We start from the raw sequence: 19936 nt of genomic DNA, 5'->3' as shown, positions 1-19936 counted from the left end.
CAAAGGCTCGGCGAACGCGATAATACCCCTCACCTAAAAGGGGAAAAAGCCCCTGAAGGAGTAAAACCACTCCCTCCAGGGCCTCGGGGGCTACACCCGGTGGGTGCGCTCGCGCGCACCCACCGAAGCCTCGAGCACGAAACACCATCCCGCCAGGAACTGCCGAGAGCCAAGTCCCATCAAAACCTCAGGGAGAGTGCTCGCACTCCCCCCGAGGCTCGGGGGCTACTGTCGGATACCATAAGAAGGGGTACCCTAAGCAAGAACCAAAACGACTGCTTAGACCTCATAAATATCAAAGCCAACTAACAACCGTAGGCCTCGGCCGATTCTCCGATTCGCTCGAGGCCCCCTCACCGCAAGGCCTCGGCGAGGGACCAACTCCCTGCCTCCACCGAGGCCCCCTCGCCCGAGACCTCAGGGCCCCGGGTGAGTGACTAAATCTCTGATTCGCCCGAGACCCCGTCCAAGAGGCCTCGGACGGGTCACCGATTCTCCGCCTCGCGCGAGGCGGGCTCGGCAACCACCCCGCCGCCTCCGCCTTCACCAACTCCTCTGACAAAATGTCGCGTCGCATTAACACAGCCAACCACTGCCACCAACATCAGCCGCACGTTCTGCACAGTACGGCGGAGTGGCCGACGGGACAGGAGACAAGACTGGGCAGGGGTTACCCGCCACTGTGCCCGCCACTATGCCCGTGACTGATGCCCATGCCACATTGTGCTACCAACTCCTGCTCCGAGAACAATGCGGTGTGGGGAGCCACGCCCGGGTTACTGTAGTCTCGGAATCAGTACCCAGGGCCAACACCTCCGTCCAAAGCCTCGGCAATCCGCTTCAGGGGCTCGGCAGCCTCGGGATTCGCGCTCGCCGAGCCCCCCACGATGGCTCGGCCTCGGCGCCAGCTGAGCCTCGGCCCTCTACGTCGTCATCGCACAGCAACCGGCACGTCGCTCGCCATGCCCTGCGTCAAGCTGTCACTGGAGCCCCCACGACGCACAAGATCGGGTATGGCCGGCGCGTCGCTTCAGCACGTCAAGGATGGGGCCACTCCATCGACCATGCCGCCACAGTAGCCAGCTACAGGGGCCACCTCCTCTTACAGGGCGTTGCGTAGTAACACATGTATCATCCCGGTTCTCCCTTCGACTATAAAAGGGAGTAACTAGGGCCATTTCTAAGACAGACGGAGAATTCACTGATAGGCTCTCGTAGATTCATACACGCTCCCTCGCTGCTTGAGAGCAACGCCTCAAGCAGTCCACACCGTTCCACGCAGAGACCTGGGACCAACTCCCACTCTCGCCATGCTTGTAAACCCCTGCTACAAGCACCTCGGTGCAAGGAATACAAGATCGCTCTCCCCGACTGGACGTAGGGCACCAATTGTCTAAACTAGTATAAACCTTGTGTCTCTTTGTATCACCATCCGGGATTAGGGGCACGCAGTACAAATTCACTCGTTAGTTGAGGACCCCTCGTCTAAAACACCGACATTTATAGAAAGGGATATCTCACAAACGTTTTGTAGGAAGGGATCTCTTGCCGTTTTAGTGGGCCATCCGTAACTATATTTAGGCATGTTTTGTCGATTATTTTTGTAAAATAAAAGAATAAAAGTATATATAACGGATTAACGGTTGCGGTCTGATTTGCCAAAACAACTCCAAAGTTATGCGGGTCTGGGAGGCCCTATGAGCCTAGCAAAACATCGGCCGTCAGCCCATTCGCAGCCCACAAAATCAATAGGCTACAAATTTTTTTCCCGTGGGCTACGTGATTTCAATCTTTCTTCAACAGGCCTAAAACCCAATTGCTAAAACCTGAACATTTTGAATGAAGCAATAAAAAGGCTGAAGTGGCCTACTAGTGTTTCTTTCAGGATTTTTTTCAAAACAAAAAAAAAAGACCAGGCAGCTAATCTAACAAATGCAAGATTATTTATGTGTTTTCAAATACACACCCCAGTCCTTTCAGTAAGCATTTGTTATGAATGTTTGGAAAGTAAACCAAACAGTCTAAACAAAGCGTAGAGATTGTATGTCTCCAAGGATAAATAAAATAAATAGTAGTAAAATAATTCGTGTGTTCAAGGGATATCAAAATCCAGAAAAAAGAACAAAAATTATGAATTTGATGCCGTGTTAAAATCAAGACGTTACCGTGTGCGGAGATCCAAGCCTAGCTAGTCAATGCACGCAGTCCGAGGTAGAAGACTAGGAGTCTCCACTCAATCCTGTCAGGTACGGTAGTCAACAGTCAACACAGCATGACGATTGACGCACACGGAACGACGGAGGGCGCAGGGATGAAAAATAATGGAAGTGTTCTGGGCTTGGGCTTGGACATCTCCCCCTACAATTCTAAGGTGAACCCCCGCGGGGGAGATCGGCCACGTCACCCAAAATTGTTTGCTTGACAGGGTTCAGCCACGTCGGCCGAAATTCCCATCCACACAAATATCTTGCAGCTTCTCCCCCTCCCCATCCTAAATCGCAAAAAAAAAAAAAAAAAAAAACCCATCGTCTCCTCTCTCCGTCTCTGATGGATGGTGTGTTCGTTAAAAAAGATGATGTACTTTAACGATAGAAGTCGTACTTGACCCGTATCTAAAAAAACGGGACTTAAGGAGTGTTTGTTCTTTATTCGCTCCTAAAATTCATGTCACATCGAATATTTAGATATTAATAAGGAGCATTAAATATATATTAATTACAAAACCAATTACATAGATGGAGGCTAATTTGCGAGACGATTTTTTAAGCCTAATTTAATCTGTCATTAGCATATGTTACTGTAGTACCATGTTGTCAAATCATGGACTAATTAGGCTTAAAAGATTCGTCTCGCAAATTAATCGTAAATTGTGCAATTAGTTTTATAATTAATCTATATTTAATACTCTATGTATGTATCAAATATTCGATGTTACAGAAATTTTAAAAGCTCTTAGAAAAAAACAAACATGGCCTTATAGCGGGTGGAATCATACACGGTGTTATAGGATCGGCCATGACCTCCTAGGAGATCATGGATGGGGTCAAATTCAACGAACCTGGCACCTGCCGCATTGTCCTCTGTCGTAGCCGTATATGCCCAGACGCCCAGCGTGCCTATAGCAGATTTATCAGTCAGTCTACTACTCCTCCAGGTGTTGGTTAGATTAGATGTATGCTGATATATACGTATAGTATACGCCTTTTTGCAGCTATATTCAGGCCTGGCATATATAATTTAAAAATAGAGAGACGTGTCGTGTAGGCGCATCAGGGCCTGCATGTTGTACTCGTCTTGTACTCGTCGATTGGAACGGAAACAATCTGTTCATTTGTTGGTTTTAACCAGAATTTATTAGCTAGCTAACAATATTTTTCTCTCAGAACAAGCTAATACCAACCGGATTTATCAGCCAAAAAAACCAACCAGCAAATAGATCGAATAACGGATACGCCCTCTCTATCTGTAGTTGTACAAGTCCGGTTGCAGTCCCTCCCCTCCGAGAGTACAACTCGGGGGTTCCATAAGCTGAAGCCGAACGAAACTCCTCTTGTATCAGTCCCTCACCTCTGAGTACAACTCAACTCGATCGGACTCCGTGACGCCGGTGTCTGTGTCCGTTGTCTCGTCCGTGACGCACTTGGCCTTGAATAGGAGTCTTATATACATGTAACATCATGGATGACGGAGGGCTTATACAGCACGACGTGTAGATCGAACAATTATTATAGAGTAAGAGTAAGATCACACATGACGGATGGCTAATATAGCACGGCGTATAGATCGAACGGTTATTATAGAGTGAGAGCTGAAAGCTCTAGTTTGGTTTTAGCGAATTGATGAAACCCTAAGTGCTAACCTAGTTTATCAAAGTGATTATGAGATAAGTAGCACTACTCCGAGTGGTGAAATGAAGATCATGACATAATGATGGTGATGCCATGGTGATGATCAAGTGCTTGGAATTGGAAAAGAAGAAAGAGAAAAACAAAAAGCTCATGGCAAAGGTGAAATTGATAGGAGCTTTTTGATTTAAGTGATCAAGACACTTAGCGAGTGTGATCACATTTAGGATCGATAGCCGTACTATTAAGAGGGGGGAAACTCGTATCGAAATGCGGTTATCAAAGTGCCACTAGATGCTCTAACTTATTGCATATGTATTTAGGATCTAGTGGAGTGCTAACATCCTTGAAAACATTTATGAAAATATGCTAACATATGTGCACAAGGTGATACTCTTGGTGGTTGGCACATTTGATCAAGGGTGGTGAAGTTCGGGGTCAAAAGGAGAAGTTTCGTATTGACCGGACTCTGCCTTGGGCAGTACCGGACTCAGACCCCGTGTCCGGTCAGTGGCGCGCAGTGAAGGCAACCCTCGGTCCCTTGACCGGACGCTGAAGAGAAAGAAGGACCAGGCGCGCAAGGGGTGCGTCTGGTCACGTACTGACGTACGCTGACGCAAGCAGCAGAGAGAGGTTGAGTTGACCGGACTCAGGCCTGGGTTCGGTCATGAGCCATCGGACGCGTCCGGTCGTGAATTTTCGCCTCTGGAACCTTACTAGAAATGACCGGACTCCAGTGATGGAGCGTCCGGTCACTTTGAGTAGTGCGTCCGGACGCAACTTAACATGTGGCGTGAAGCAGACTAGCCGTTAAGATCGGGCGCTCAGCATTTGAAGCTGATGACACGTGGCGATCATTAGACGACCGGACGCAGGGGTCCAGCGTCCGGTCGACCTGATCGGCACGACCGGTCGCCCCGAGTTGGGCTGTAGTGATAGCCTAACGGCTCTATTTTGTTGGGGGCTCTATTTAAAGGCATGAGGCCGGCTCTAGCTTACTCTCTTGGCCATTTGCATTGACATAGCAACCTTGTAAACTTAGCCAAAGCCCTCCCACTCATCTACATCATTGATTCATCATCTTTGTGAGATTGGGAGAGAATCCAAGTGCATTGCTTGAGTGATTGCATCTAGAAGCACTTGGTGTTCGTATTTCGCTGCGGGATTCACTTGTTACTCTTGGTGGTTGCCGCCACCTAGATGGTTTGGAGCAGCGAGGGTCGTCGAGCGGAGGTTGGTGATTGTCTCCGGCTCCAATCACGGTGATTGTAAGGGGTCTTGTGCCTTCCCCGGTGGAGCGCCGAAAGGTAACTCTAGTGGATTGCTCGTGTCATTGAGTTACCTCACTTGTGGGTAGGTTCTTGCAGTGTCCAATTGTGTGGATGAGGTTCGTGCAACACCTCTTAGCCGCCGAACCACCAAGTGTTGGTCGACACAACAGGGACTAGCGTGACGGCAAGCACGTGAACCTTAGGAGAAAAAAATTGGTTGTCTCTTGCCCTTTTGGTATTCTCCTAGTGATTGAATTAGTATTCATCTTGTGATTGGTTCACTCCTCTATGCAGTGGTATAATCACCTTACTTACTCATTTATATTCCGGCAAACTAGTTGTAGCAAGCTCTTTAGTGTAGCTAGAATTGAGAGCTTGCTTTGTAGCTTAAGTTCATCTAGCGAAGCTCTTTAGTGTAGCAAGTGTGAGAGCTCTTAGTGAGTAGTGACTTAGTAAATTGTGTGTCTAGTGATCATAGTAAGTAGAATTGTTGGATATGTGGCTTGCAACCCTTGTAGAGTTAGAGCAAGTTTGCTTTTCGCTATTTGTCATACTAATCAAATTGCTCTAGTTGGTTTGTAGATTTTTAAATAGGTTATTCACCCCCCCTCTAGCCATATTAGGACATTTTCAAGTGGTATCGGAGCCATGGTCACCGTTTGATTGAAGGCTTAACAACCTTGGTGTCAAAAGATGGCTCAAATTATGTTCAACCATGTGGGGGGCAAACCACCGTTCTTTGATGGCACATGTTATGATTTTTGGAAGAGAAAGATGAAGATATATCTTGGTTCAATCAATTATCAAGTGTGGGATGTGACCAAGAGTGACTATGCTATCATTGATCCCGACAATCTCACCAAGCAAGATAAGACCAACAAGCAATGCAATACAATGGCTCTCAACACCATATACAATGCCATTGATTCTAAGGGGTTTGAGCAAATCAAGGATTGTGATAGAGCTAATGAGGTGTGGAAGAGATTGGAGGAAACATATGAGGGCACACCGGCGGTGAAGAGTGCCAAGTTATACATCCTCAAGGACAAGTTGACAAGCTTCAAGATGAAGGATGATAAGAGTATTCCAGAGATGTTCCATCGATTGCAAGTGATTGTCAATGACTTGAAGGCTTTGGGAGAGAAGATCAATTATAATGATGTCTCTCATCGGTTCTTGATGTGATTACCTCTAAGATTTGAGATGTTGAGAGTGCTTATCATAAGAGGAGGATTGAAGGAGATTACACCTAACTAAGTACTAGGTGATATTATGACACAAGAGACATACCGTGTGGAAAGAGAAGGGGTTGACAAGGATGACAAGAAGGAAGACAAAGACAAGAAGAAGAAGAATAGTGTAGCATTCAAGGCTAGCTCATCATCCAAGAATAAGGGCAAGTCCAAGAAAGAATCAAGTGATGATGAGGATCTTAGTGACATTAATGATGAGGCCATGGCTCTATTTGTGCGCAAGATGGGCAAATTCATGAAGAAGAAGGGCTATGGTGCAAGAAAGAGAAGAGATCACACCAAAAGCAAAGAATATGTGAGAAGATGCTATAATTGCAAGAACCCCGATCATGTTGTAGCGGATTGTCCCTATAATAATGACAATGATGAGGATAAGAAGAAGAAGCACAAGAAGGAGAAGGAGAAGAAGATGACCTTCCAAAAGAAGAAGAAGGGTGGAGGCTATGTGGTCACTTGGGATAGTGATGGCTCTTCGGATAGTGATGGCTCTAGTGATGATGGCAAGAAATCTATCAAGAAAGCACTAGCAAGCATTGCCATCAACAACAAGCCCTCCATCTTCGACACTCCATCGACATGCCTCATGGCAAAGCCTACCAAGGTAAAATATGATGTGAGTGATGATGATGAATGTGAAAGTGATGCTTATAGGAGTGATGATGATGATGAGTACACTAAGGATGAGCTCATGGACATGTGTGAGCAAGTGCACACTTGCTTTGAGATGAAGAGAAAGGAGTGCAAAGAATTACGCAAGAAAGTTAAATTTCTTGAGCAATCCTTTAATGAGCTAAATGCCACTCATGAGAGGGTAATAGAAGCCCATGAGAAGCTTGGCAAAGCTCACTCTAAGCTTAAAAAGGCTCACTCCTCTCTCATCGAGCAAGTCAAAAAGGAGGAAGCCAAGAAGGAGCAAGTGATTGTGTCTTGTGATGTAGGACTAACATGTGATATTATTGATGAATCTTTTTATAAGCTCATTGTAGTTGCTCCCACTAACCCTTCAAGTAGCACTTCTACTTCAACTTCACCTTTAAGTGATGGTTTCACTTGTGATGCCTCACTAATGGTGGAAAATGAGACCCTCAAGAAGAAGGTGAATGAGCTCACTCGTGCCTTAGGCAAAGCCTATAGTAGAGATGTCCGCTTGCTAAAGTGCTTGGGTAGCCAAAAGTTTTCTCTCAACAAAGAGGGATTAGGCTATACCCCCAAGAAAGACAAGGTGGCCTTTGTCACTTCCAAAGCTAGCTTTGTGAAAGGTCTTTGTTTGGTTTTGGTAATTGAGTGACAACTTAGGTGGACTAATTGTGTTTATGTGAGATACACAGGTGATTAGTCCACAGGTACATATGTGTGAGCAACATATGCCATGAAGGTGAAAATGGCTTGGAGATATTGCAAAGCTCACACATGTGATGATGAAGGAGCTTATTGCACATAAGACATGACATTGAGTCATGTGATCAAGTTGGAGAAGATCAAGACAAGACTTGGCTTGAAGGACCGGTTGTAAGCGTAAAGGGCAAGTCAAAGGCTTTGGAGTGATGGACCGCGTGGCGGTGAAGCTTGAGCAAGACTTGGCGTCGATGGACGATGGCAATGGTGAAGAGCAAGTGAAGTCAAGATTGATGAACCAATATGATCACGTGATGATATGAAGTGGATCATATCATTGTTGATCATGTTGGTGCATGTGTTGCATCGACGTTGGAGGAGATGGAATGGAATGCGCAAGGCAAAGGTATAACCTAGGGCATTTCATTTCACCGGTCATAGGTGTGTAGAGAAGTTTATGACCGGGTTTAGGATAGATGGCCGTACTATCAAGAGGAGCAAACTTGTTTACATATCGGTCATCTAGTGCCACTCGAGTGATCTAACTTTGCATTGTCACTAAGATCGAGTGGCGTGGCAAGTTGAGTGGCTAACCCTTTGGGAAATGATTGTGAAAAGCTAACACACATACACATGGTGTACACTTAGTAGTGTTAGCACATTTACAAAGGAGATGAAGTTGGAGTTGATGTGGATCAACTCGGTAAAGGAACGGAGATGAGAAAGGTCCCACAGAGTGGACCGGACTCTGGTCACGTAGTGACCGGACGCTGAGACTCAGTGTCCGGTTAGTTGTGGCTGACAGTGTGCAGCGTCGGTCTATTGATCGGATGCTGACACTGGAAGTGATCGGACGCTGGTAGGGTGCGTCCGGTTAGGCTGACGTACGGTGATGCAGAAGCTGGAGAGTGACCGGACGCTGGGCTGCATCCGATCATGTGCGATCAGACGCATCCGATCAAGGTCGGTACCTTACTGTAAACGACCGGACGCTGAGGGTCCAGCGTCCGGTCAGTAGAAGCTGCTACGTCCGGTCAGAAGATGACCGTTGAGATTAGAATAATGATGTTGAACGCAGGTGACACGTGGCTGTCATTGGGCGACCGGACGCTGAGGTCCAGCGTCCGGTCGACCCGACAGTTGCCCAGTGAAGGGGCAACGGCTAGTTTAGCCCTTGGGGCTATAAATAGAAGTGGCCTTCGGCCATGGCTGATGTTGAGCACCTAAGGGGACTTAGTGTCCATGCTTGTGAGTTCTTGGGAGCCCTCCATCTCACATATACTTGATAGTGATCATCCGATTATGTGAGTGAGCGATTCTAGTGCGATTGCATCGTGAGGTTGCATCGAGTGGCACTAGGTGATCGAGTTGCAAGTCGGTGGTGCTTGTTACTCTTGGAGGTTGCCACCTCCTAGACGGCTTGGTGGTGGTCTCCGTCAAAGCCCGAAAGAAGCTTGTGCGGTGCTCCGAAGAAGTGCTTGTGAGGGGCACTTGTGCTCGCCCCGCGGGAGTCGCGAAGAGCCACTTTAGTAAAGCGTGTCATTGAGCTACCCACACTCAAGGGGTAGGTTCTTGCGGAGCCCGACATGCGGGCTTAGCGGGTGATGCTAATTAGCCGCCGAACCACCAAGTGAGCAGTCGACACAATGGGGACTAGCGTGTTGGCAAACACGTGAACCTCAGGAGAAAAAATCATCGTGTCAACCTTGTTCTTCCCATTGGTTTGCATGCCCATTACACAAGCTTGCAATTACTTTTATACATATTAAGCTTGTGTAGTTGCTCTTGTAATTAGATAGCTTGTGTAGCTTGCTAATTACCTTCTTGCTTGTGTAGCATAGAAGTAGCTCCCTTGCGTGGCTAATTTGGTTTTAGTAACCTTGTTAGTCACATTGCTTAGTTTGTGTAGCTAAGTATTTGCGCTCTCTAATTAGGTATTGGTTGCCTTGTTATTGAGCATTGCTAGTGAGCTTAGTTAGCTTTGGGCTTTTGCTTACTAGCATGTGTAGGAGCTCCCTTGTTGCTTAAAGTACTAGTGGCATAGGTTTGTGTGACTTTGCTCCTAGAATTGTTTTGGAGTGCTCTAGCTAGCCCAGCACCTTAGTTGCATAATTAGTATCTTTTCAAGGTGCTAGTGAACATATATAGAGGGGTGTAGTCTTGGCTAGACCGATTGTTTTATTTCCACATTTATATCGGTTAACCGACGCGATTAATTTTAGAAAAGACTATTCACCCCCTCTAGTCCGTCATCTCGACCCTTCAATTGGTATCAGAGCTAGGTCTCTCATTTGTGGTCTTCACCGACCCGAGAGGATGACAGCTTATGGGCTAGATGTTGATTGTCCACACATTTTTTATGGCACACACTTTACACGATGGAAAAATTGGATGATATGTAATTTTAAGTATGTATGTCCTCAAATATGGTGGATGGTAGATGTAGGTTTTTCTCATGTGTTGGATGAAGATAATCTAACTCAAGCACAAGAGAAATGTCTAGATCTCGACATCCATGCTACTAACATCATGTATAGATCTTTACATGATTGCATATTTGGAGAGATCATGGAGTTGAAGACCGCCCATGAGATTTAGAGTTATCTCAATGAAAAGTATGGTGCGGTCTTCGATGATGATGATGAGCCCAAGAAGGAGGCACATGAGTGTGTTGAGCATGACCACAATTCGGTGATTGTGGAAGATTGCTCCACCTCATGGTCAAGTGATGATGATGATCGATCTACTACAAGTTCACTTGACAAGGTTGATGATGATGCCATAAGTGCTGCAAATGATGATGCTACCCCATGCACACTTGATGGTGATGATGGTTCATGCTCAAGCCATGATGAAGATGCTACTACAAGCTCTCCAACTACATCACCACATTGCTTCATGTCACAAGGTAACACCAAGGTATCAAATGATAATGCGGGTGATCATGTTGATTCATATGATGAGCTTGTTAGTAGACTTGCTAGCATAACCATATCTTTAGAAAATGAGAAAGCTAAAACATTGAAATTAGAAAATGAAAACTCATTTCTAAAGAATTCTTGTGAAGAACATAAGAAATTACTTAATGCTTATAAATCTTCATATGATGAGCTAAAATTGAATCATGAGACACTACTTGCATCTCATGATGAATTATTAGAACAACATGCTTCTCTCATTAAAATGTTTACAAAGAAACTTAAAAATAATGAGAGCTCATCACATGGATCAAATGATAAATCACAAATTGTTGCTAACCCTTGTGATGTAGGCAAGAAGCATGTATCCACCTCTTGTGATGATTTATTAGATATGCCATGCTCTTTACATATAGATGCTTGTTCTACTTCTTTGTCTTGTGAGACTAACCTTTTGAAGGAGAACAATGAGCTCAATGAACAAGTGAAGAAATTGAGCAACAAGTTAGAGAGGTGCTACAACTTTCAAGTCACCTTTGAGCATATGTTGAAGACTCAAAGAAACTATGGTGACAAGTGTGGCCTTGGCTTCAAGAAAAAGATGACAAAGGGCGAAAGAAAGAGAGAGAGAAAGATGAAGAAGCTACAACAATTAAAGCTCTCTCATACCATGTGCTACCGGTGTCATGAAGCGGGACACCTTGCAAATGGTTGCCCTAACATTGTGAAGCTCAAGAAGATAAAAGAAGAAGAGAGGCTAAAGCATGTCAAGTGCTTCAAGTGCCGCACTTGGGGTCATCTTACCTCAATGTGCCCAACCAAGCAATTGGTGAAGCAACAAGTGAAGCCACAACCAAAGCCACAGGTTGAGCAAGAGAAGACACCCCAAGAGCAAATCAAGATCAACCATGAAGATGGTGGTGAATTGATGATAAAGAAGAAGAAAACAAGAAGGGGTGGGAAAGCAAGAGAAAGAGCATTGCGTCCAAGGATGAATCAAGATGCAAAGCAAGTGAGGAAGAACAAAGAAGAGAAAATAGAGAAGATTGCTCACATGAGATGCTATAGTTGTGACACATTGGGCCACCTAGCTTCGGGTTGTCTAAACAAGCTTGAGAAGAAGGTTCAAGCAAAGAAGGAGAATCAAGGCAATGAGAAGCACAACATGAGCAAGGAAGAGAAGGCTCAATCAAAGAGAAAGTGCTACTCATGCCGGGAAAGGGGACACATGGCACATTCATGTCCCCTAGGTAAAATTTCTAAGCCCATTTCAATTGATGATCATGATGTGCTTAGAAAGGATGGTAATGATACCTCATTGGTTGGTATTGCAAAACATCCCGCTACTCATACTAAGGCATTGCCTAAGTATGTTGCTCCTAACTTGAGAGGACCCAAAATTATTTGGGTACCATCAAAAAGTGGATGAATGTGTGTAGGTACCATTGGCATTGGAGGCTTGATTCAATTTTCCTCATATTGATCATCTATGTTGAATCAAGCATTGAAGCTTAGTGCATATCCAACCCAATGCCAAGTGAAAATTGAGTGAAGTCCAAGTGCTACAACATACAAGTGTCATATTCAAGTTGTGGTGATTTATTGGATTATTTGATGGCTTGCAAATATTTGAGTTGAAAGTTTGCTAATTGGATGATCATGAGCTAACTAAGGTATATCTCTTGTTGATCATTTTATTTGGGTGCATATGAGTTGATTGAATTGGATAAATATGCAAAGTTGCTTGCTATAAGATGTTTGAATGGATAAATTGATTAGTAATCAAGTTTGGATTGATTTGTGTTGGATAAATTCATGAAATGACATTTAGTGAGTGGTTTGAATGGATATATGTCTTATGAAAGTATACAAACAAGTTAGTTTCAAGTTTGGTTCATATTTAATGAAGTATAGCTCAATTGCCTGAAATCTGTCCTATATTGAAAATCTGAGCTAGCTGTGATCATAGCCATGTTTAAGTGATCAAAACCTATTGGATTGGCATGAAAATTTGTGTACATGCTCTAGACTTATGGTATAAGATTCTGTAGAAATTTCATGGAAATTGGATAAGAAATGCTTCGGTTTTGGAGTGGTTCTTGTCAGCTATAGTGCAGCAGTTTTCAGCATGTAGCAGTGGTGAAAGAATTGAAATTTAGCAGCAATATATAAGTCAAATGAAGCTCAAATTTTTACAGCTGCTAGATAACTTAGTGAAGCTCAGATCCGCCAAATTTCGTGGTATTTGGATTTGTAATTTGGGAGATATGCTTATTTCTTTAGAGAGTACAGAATCTGCCAGAAAAGTGACAAGTATTGGATTGATCTAGAGTCACTTTGATTGAAAGGTCTTCAAGTTGGAGACATGTTTATAAGTGATTGAGGTACCTAAGTTTGGTTTTGAGATGATCTAGAATCATTACAAGCAAAGAGCATAAGGCCATTTGATTGAGGAGTATACTTTGCACACTTTTGGTACTCAAGATGAAGATCAAGATCAAACTCAAGTTGGAATTGAAGTTTAAGTTCTAGATATAATTGGAAATCTTTTGGGTAGAAAGAAAAGGACTTAAACAAGTAGAAAGAAAAGGACTTAAAGAAGGAATCAAGGTTACTCATCAAGTTAAGTCCATCACTTGGATCAATCAATCATGTTATTTCAAGTGAGTATCAAGAATGGTTCTTGGAGAGAGGTCACTTCTCCCTAGTGTAGGGGCTTGTCGCCTATGAGTAGGTAAACCAAGTGTGGTACTTGGAAGGCTAACATGGAAGTGGTGATCCGAGGGATATTTAAGATGCTTAGTTGAAGCAATCAAAAGGATTGATCAAGAAGAGCAAGCAACACCCAAAAGAGAGTTAATCATGACATTTTTCAAGTGGTATTCTCACATTGATGCTCTCATGCAAGCTAAGATCAAAAGATGAAGCAAGTCAACCATAACAAGAAAGTGCACTTGATCATAAGTGGTATTCATGTCATATGGGTGAAGAATGAAATTCAAATTGGTATCTATTGGTCTTCACTAAGCTTTTAATCGGACTTCACATTGCTATTGGAGTAATGAATTGGAATCTATGTGACTATCCTCTACTCCAACATAGCAAAGGTATCATTGCAATATGAATGATCATTTCATCCCTTACTAGTATGCGGTTAGTGCATATAGTACATGCTTCATAGGATCATGCATTACAAATGAAATGTTTAAAATTCATAGCCTATCACTATTGCTTGAATAATTATTTGATCTAGTGGTTAGTATATGAATTTGTTCATGAGCTAGTGAACCCAAGTACTTGATTTAAATTTGGATTGCTAAACAAGTAACAAGTACAACATTGACAAGATAACCCTTAAAAGAGGTGTGAAGAAGCTTGTCATTGGTTCAAACCGGACTTGAAAGCTTAGGCAAATCAATATAGATCAAGTCACCATAAAAGCTCATAATAATGATAAGAGTACAAGCATAAGACAACAATGCAAATGGATATCTAGTTTGTATGTTTCAAGTGGTATCTAGACTCAAGTATTTCATCAAGAATTCATAAGTAATGTCTAGATCAACCCACAAGTGATATCCTATAAGTGGTACTCATAAAGATAGCAAATGCTCAAGAAAATGATCAAAATTGATAAATCCAACAAGTGGTTCTAAAATAGAAAATTATTTCAAATAGTATCACATCTACATATAGTATCAATTATACAAGTGATATCTATCATGCAAGACGATGATTTCACAAGTGATCCTCAACTTTAAGAGATCATCAAATAAAGAATGCATCCCTCACCTACAAGAGCTCAAGTATATAAAAAGGATGACCCATGTCTAGAATAATAAGATACAAGTAGTACAAGTTACAAGTTGTAAATGGTATCTACAAGTAGTGTCATTCCAACAATCAAGTAATGTCCATAAAAAATGCAAGATTCAAGTCTCAACCATCTACCCCAAAGTGCATACCTTTGCATCAATAAGAAGCATACCTTTTATGGAAATTGATGACAAAGGGGGAGAAATTGTACAAAGATATGAAAGATATGGGGGAGAGATTATACAAACATAAGTACAAAGGGAAGAGATAGGACATGGACATGAACAAAGAGGGAGCAACATTGGAGTTTGGACAAGAGAAGCACACAAGTATGGGGAGCAAGCTCATGAACTTTGATTGATTGCACTTGATATGTGCATATTCATATGATTGCTTGCATTGCATAAGTTCTTAAATTTAATATGCATGCTTGTGTGATGTATGCTAGTTATAGAACTTGAATGATGATTTGATAACTAGCATGCATAGGATGATAGCTAGACACTTGGTATGTTTTCAAATAATGCTAGTACCTTATTTTGTAATGTTGATCTCATGAGGTATCTAGTGTTTCTATTTCCAAGTGTCATCTAGCTAACCATGGTGCTAAGGATGAACTTAAAGGTGCAACTACGATTGGTATCACACTTCAAAGTTTTATTCTATACACCTTAGCATCATTCGGTAGTAATTACTCTCCCACAATTTCAATCTATGCATATGTGCAAGCTTTAAATTAAATACTCTAGCACATATGTAGGGGGAGCTAATACTACCATTTCGGGTTTGTGGTACTTGTCCAAAATCATTTACACATGGTAAAATTGCTTGGACAAGCAACATGAATCCAAAAGAGCTTAATTTATATATCTTTGTAGAGTTGTCATCAATTACCAAAAAGGGGAAGATTGAAAGGTCCTTGTTTGGTTTTGGTAATTGAGTGACAACTTAGGTGGACTAATTGTGTTTATGTGAGATACACAGGTGATTAGTCCATAGGTACATATGTGTGAGCAACATATGCCATGAAGGTGAAAATGGCTTGGAGATGTTGCAAAGCTCACACATGTGATGATGAAGGAGCTTATTGCACATGAGACATGACATTGAGTCTTGTGACCAAGGTGGAGAAGATGAAGACAAGACTTGGCTTGATGGACTGGTTGCAAGCGTGAAGGGCAAGTCGAAGGCTTTGGAGTGATGGACCGCGTGGCGGTGAAGCTTGAGCAAGACTTGGTGCCGATGGACGATGGCAACGGTGAAGAGCAAGTGAAGTCAAGATCGATGAACCAATATGATCACGTGATGATATGAAGTGAATCATATCATTGTTGATCGTGTTGGTGCATGTGTTGCATCGACGTTGGAGGAGATGGAATGGAATGCGCAAGGCAAAGGTATAACCTAGGGCATTTCATTTCACCGGTCATAGGTGTGTAGAGAAGTTTATGACCGGGTTTAGGATAGATGGCCGTACTATCAAGAGGAGTAAACTTGTTTACATATCGGTCATCTAGTGCCACTCGAGTGATCTAACTTTGCATCGTCGCTAGGATCGAGTGGCGTGGCAAGTTGAGTGGCTAACCCTTTGGGAAATGATTGTGAAAAGCTAACACACATACACATGGTGGTGTTAGCACATTTACAAAGGAGATGAAGTTGGAGTTGATGTGGATCAACTCGGTGAAGGAACGGAGATGAGAAAGGTCCCATAGAGTGTACCGGACTCTGGTCACGCAGTGACCAGACGCTGAGACTCAGCGTCCAGTCAGTTGTGGCTGACAGTGTGTAGCGTCGGTCTGTTGACCGGACGCTGACACTAGAAGTGACCGAATGCTAGCAGGGTGCGTCCGGTCAGGCTGACGTATGGTGATGCAGAAGCTGGAGAGTGACCGGACGCTGGGCTACGTCCGATCACGTGCGATCGGACGCGTCCGGTCAAGGTCGGTACCTTACTATAAACGACCGGACGCTGAGGGTCCAGCGTCCGGTCAGTTGAAGCTGCTACATCCTATCAAAAGATGACCGTTGAGATCGGAATAATGCCGTTGAACGTAGGTGACACGTGGCTGTCATCGGGCGACCGGACGCTGAGGTCTAGCGTCCGGTCAACATGACCGGAGCGTCCGGTCGACCCGATAGCTGCCCAGTGAAGAGGTAACGGCTAGTTTAGCCCTTGGGGCAATAAATAGAAGTGGCCTTCGGCCATGGCTGGTGTTGAGCACCTAAGGGGACTTAGTGTCCATGCTTGTGAGTGCTTGGGAGCCCTCCATCTCACACATACTTGATAGTGATCATCCGATTGTGTGAGTGAGCGCTTCTAGTGCGATTGCATCGTGAGGTTGCATCGAGTGGCACTAGGTGATCGAGTTGCAAGCCGGTGGTGCTTGTTACTCTTGGAGGTTGCCACCTCCTAGACGGCTTGGTGGTGGTCTCCATCGAAGCCCGCAAGAAGCTTGTGCGGCGCTCCGGAGAAGTGCTTGTGAGGGGCACTTGTGCTCGCCCCGCGGGAGTCGCGAAGAGCAACTTTAGTAAAGCGTGTCATTGAGCTACCCTCACTCAAGGGGTAGGTTCTTGTGGAGCCCGACGTGCGGGCTCAGCGGGTGATGCTAATTAGCCGTCGAACCACCAAGTGAGCGGTCGACACAATAGGGACTAGCGTGTTGGCAAACACGTGAACCTCGGGAGAAAAATCATCGTGTCAACCTTGTTCTTCCCGTTGGTTTGCATCCCCATTACACAAGCTTGCAATTACTTTTATACATATTAAACTTGTGTAGTTGCTCTTGTAATTAGATAGCTTGTGTAGCTTGCTAATTACCTTCTTGCTTGTGTAGCATAGAAGTAGCTCCCTTGCGTGGCTAATTTGGTTTTAGTAACCTTGTTAGTCACATTGCTTAGTTTGTGTAGCTAAGTATTTGCGCTCTCTAATTAGGCATTGGTTGCCTTGTTATTGAGCATTGCTAATGAGCTTAGTTAGCTTTGGGCTTTTGCTTACTAGCATGTGTAGGAGCTCCCTTGTTGCTTAAAGTACTAGTGGCATAGGTTTGTGTGACCTTGCTCCTAGAATTGTTTTGGAGAGCTCTAGCTAGCCCGGCACCTTAATTGCATAATTAGTATCTTTGCAAGGTGCTAGTGAACATATATAGAGGGGTGTAGTCTTGGCTAGACCGATTGTTTTATTTCCGCATTTATATCGGTTAGCCGACGCGATTAATTTTAGAAAAGACTATTCACCCCCCTCTAGTCCGCCATCTCGACCCTTCACTTTGTGAAGGGCAATGGTCGGCTTTGCAATAAATGCAAGCAAGTTGGGCATATAGAGCAATATTGCAAGACTAACAAGAACAAGCAACCTAATGTATCCTCAATTAGATTTGATTCTTGTTACATGCTTGTTAAGGGTGCCAATGGTGTGAAGGCTAAGTTCATTGGTGCACTAATTGTGGGCCCAAAGAAGAAGGTCATTTGGGTACCAAAGATATTGGTAACTAACCTTTAAAGACCCAATCAAGTTTGGGTACGTAAAAAGAATCGATCTTCTTTTGTAGGTCAATTATAAAGTCGGAGGAAGGCATTGGGTGCTTGATAGTGGGTGCACATAATACATGACCGGTGATCCAAGAATGTTCAATTCAATCAATGAAAATAAGAGCAATGGGATTGATAGAATCACATTTGGTGACAATGGCAAAGGCAAGGTCAAATGTCTTGGTAAGATTGCAATATCCAATGACTTGAGTATTTCCAATGTTCTACTAGTAGAGAGCTTAAACTTCAACCTATTATCGGTAGCTCAATTGTGTGATCTTGGTTTCAAGTGCATATTTGGTCTGGATGATGTAGAGATCATAAGTGTAGATGGCTCTAACTTGATATTCAAAGGATTTAGATATGAGAATCTATACTTGGTTGATTTCAATGCTAGAGAAGCTCAATTGTCAACATGTTTGCTCACTAAGTTTAGCATGGGTTGGTTATGGTGTAGAAGGCTTGGTCATGTTGGAATGAAACAATCGAACAAGTTGAACAAGCATGACTTAGTTAGAGGCTTGAAAGATGTCATATTTGAGAAGGATAAGCTATGTAGTACATGTCAAGTCGGAAAGCAAATAGGTAACACACATCCTAAGAAGAGCATGATGAGCACATCTAAGGCATTTGAGTTGGTGCACATAGAGTTATTTGGACCAACCACATACACTAGCATTGGTGGAAACGAATACGGATTTGTGATTATGGATGATTTCACTAGATACACATGTGTGTTCCTTCTTGTTGACAAGAGTGATGTGTTTGCAACCTTCAAGACATTCATCAAGATAATTCATAATGAGTTTGAAACAACCATCATGAAAGTGAGAAGTGATAATGGAAGTGAGTTCAAGAACACAAGAGTGTATGATTTGTGTGATGAGTTTAGAATTAGACATCAATTTTTGGCCAAGTATACTCCACAATCAAATGGCCTAGTTAAAAGAAAGAATAGAACTTTGATTGACATGACAAGATCAATGTTGAGTGAGTACAATGTGAATCATTCTTTTTGGGCCGAAGTAATCAACACGGCTTGCTATTATAGCAACCGACTCTATTGTCACACCATGATGGAGAAGACACCTTATGAGCTATTGAATGGAAGAAAGCCCAACATAGCATACTTTCGGGGTTTTGGTTGTAAATGCTACATATTGAAGAAAGGCACTAGATTGAGCAAGTTTGAAAAGAAATGTGATGAAGGTTTCTTGCTTGGTTACTCCACTACTAGCAAGGCATATAGAGTTTCGAATTTGGCTAGTGGTACTCTTGAGGAGGTTCATGATGTGGAATTTGATGAAACAAATGGTTCCCAAGAGGAAGATGAGAATCTAGATGATGTGAGAGGCACTCAATTAGTCAATGCAATGAAGAACATGGACATTGGTGATATAAGACCTAGAGAGGCGATTGATGTTGAAGATGACAAGAATCAAGTGCTCTCTAACTCAAATGTACAAGCTAGTGGTTCTCAAGATCAAAGTCAAGCAAGTGCTAGTGTTGACAAAGTGCAAGATCAACAACAAGTGGCTGGTTCATCATCTCAACCAAATGATCGATCAAATGCAAGCAATCAAGTGCAAGTGCTCCAACCAACCAATGTCGCAAGAGATCATCCTTTGGACTCTATAATTGGTGATATTTCTAGAAGTGTACAAACAAGATCTAAATTGGCATCATTTTGTGAACATTTCTCATTTGTGTCATCCATTGAACCTAAGAAGATAGATTAAGCTTTGAAGGATGTTGATTGGGTCAATGCTATGCATAAAGAGCTAAACAACTTCAAGAGAAATCAAGTATAGGAGTTTGTTGAGAGGCCTATGGATCATAATGTAATTGGAACCAAGTGGGTCTTTTGGAACAAGTAAGATCAAGATGGGATAGTAATAAGGAACAAAGCAAGATTAGTGGCTCAAGGTTACACTCAAGTTGAAGGTCTTGACTTTGGAGAAACATAT

The sequence above is a fragment of the Miscanthus floridulus genome, chromosome 10, assembly GCF_019320115.1.
Source record: "Miscanthus floridulus cultivar M001 chromosome 10, ASM1932011v1, whole genome shotgun sequence".
NCBI classification, from domain to species: domain Eukaryota; kingdom Viridiplantae; phylum Streptophyta; class Magnoliopsida; order Poales; family Poaceae; genus Miscanthus; species Miscanthus floridulus.
Note: the sequence above shows the minus strand (reverse complement) of the source record.